Source organism: Lycium barbarum, chromosome 7 (genome assembly GCF_019175385.1).
Source record: "Lycium barbarum isolate Lr01 chromosome 7, ASM1917538v2, whole genome shotgun sequence".
NCBI classification, from domain to species: Eukaryota; Viridiplantae; Streptophyta; class Magnoliopsida; order Solanales; family Solanaceae; genus Lycium; species Lycium barbarum.
In genome coordinates, this window is record NC_083343.1 from 4,603,144 (window position 1) to 4,605,624 (window position 2,481).

Genomic DNA, 2,481 nt, shown 5'->3' on the forward strand with positions numbered 1-2,481 from the left:
TGTTTGTATGCCGCATTGCCACTATAAGTAAAAAACTGAAGGAACTTTTTCTTTGTTTATAATTTTTTAGTTACTATGTATTTCTTTTCTAATTATAGGAAGTTTTAATCCATTAATTTGGTGTAACAAAATTGAGAAAAATAATTTTTTGATTTGTGATTTACAAGCGAACCACACATAACGTCTTTTTTTTTTACTGATTATTATTTAAGGGTCCAATAGATCCCATTTAAGCATAAATCAGGTGTTCAATAAGTTAAAAACTTAATTTAGATAGTCAGATGAAAAACTCAAACAAATTTAATAGGTTGTCATTGTATCCTGCCATTATCATTTATTTGACCCAATTTTGATGTCAAATAAAAAAATTGATTTGATTATCAAATTTGGGAAGTTAAGACGTGTAAAACAGGTGAATCTCAATAGGGAAGAGAAAAAATATGTCGAAACATATAGAAAGAAGTATTATTTACGACAAGTTGAATGGTCAAGTTATTAATAAAAAACTACAACAAGGAAAAAACAATAAAAACTTCGAATAGGAAAGGAGAAAAATGTTGAAACATATCACATCAATGTGAAAAATAGAGGGATAAAGGATAGGAGCAACAATTTTATTTTTATAAGTGTTAATTTGACTACTCATCAAATTTAAATTGAATTAGATTAATTTGATATTTTAAATTACATTTTAGATATTAGAAAATTATACAAAAAATACTTCTTGCTCCAGTTATTGTCAATATATTCTTAAGAAGAATAATGTGTATTTATAAGTACAAAAGGTTGAGATTCTTTTCCAATCGTCTTTGCTAAAATGAAATTTCTAAAGCAGTCAACATAGCTAGTTATCGACTAAATGACATTTAAGTGAATCAACGAAGATCAATAATTCAAAATTTAAGCCTCGGTGGATTAGATGCTTGTCAATATAATCAGACAAAAACAAAAAAAAAAAACAAATAATTGGATGCATTTAAAAATTAGTTCATCATTGTTTTGGGAGATCCCAAGAAAAATTGATTTGGTTACAGAATAGTTATTGTTTTCATCATTCATCTCTTTCCTATAAATATGATCATATTGTCCTATTTTTTGTTTTTATCGCACATATGAAAATGGACAAATCTCGCATTTTCTATTTTACGTTTCTCCTAGTATTTTTCAGCTTCTTTCTTCTTTCCTCAAGCACTAAGTAAATTTGTATTTTTCTATTTTTCCAATTATTGCTAGTATATTGTTATGTTATTTTTTTTGTTCGACTTATCGTACTTGATAATTATCGCCTCTTTAATTAACTATTGGAATTATATTAAACATAGGATCTATTTATAAATATGGTATTAGAACAAAATTCATTACTCATGTTGAGCCACTCACGTTATATATATTATTTGATACTCTAAATGTCCAATTCTAAGTATAGGACAGAAAGAAGGAGAGAGTGTTAAAGTTTTATATTGGTTAAGATCTATTTATCTGGTCTTGGACGTTCTTCATATCTTGAAGTTTTTCAGAATCTTTTTTTATAATCACATGATAGAGAAGGAAAAAGGAAAAGTAGATGTTACTGATAGGAATTTTTCAGTACATGGAAGGTTAAACTTATACCCAAATGAGATAAGTCTGTTTGGATGGGCTTAAAAAAAGCAGCTTATAAGCTGGAAACAGCTTATAATAAAAAATAAAAAAAAATGGGGTAGCCCAACTTTTTTTTTTTGGCTTATAAGTTGTTTTTAGCTTACAAGCTGTTTTAGATAAGTAGAACTTACACAAATAACTACCTTTTAACAGCTTCTAACAAGTTATAGCTATAAGTTGAAGATTTACAATTCGTAGCTGCTTTTGGTTGTATTTCAGTTGTATCTCGCGTTTTTGAAATACATCGAAATACAGCGTGGCTGTTGAATTAAAAAAGGCTATATTTATGGCAATAAAAATCTTTTTCAAATTATATGGTAATTTGGATTAATGGTTCCATGATTCACGCAAACCTCATGAGGTTCAATTACAGCTAACATCTATCTATCAAAATCAGTCCATTCAAAAGTTTTTTGCTGGTTTTGTTGTATTCGGTTGTATTTCGCGTTTTTGAAATACACGAAAATATAAAATTTGGCAAAGTAAAAATAGGTTGTATTTATGGAACATATTTTCTTCTTTCATTTTAAATGGTAAGTCAAATTAAATCAACCATTTATCACGCATAACGGCTGAAGTTCCATAACAACCCGCGTTTTTCTTTCCAAATAATTCAATTCCAAACTTTTAGAAATACTTCCAAATACAGAAAAATATACACTGGAATACAATGAAATATGGTTGATTGTTTAAAAAATATAAAATTGTAGTATGCGTATATATAATGGAATACAATGAAATGTATCAGAAATTGTTTCGTAAATTAGAAATACATTGAAATATAGCGAAATATATTGAAACAGTACACTGAAATATACTGAAACACCACAACCACAAACC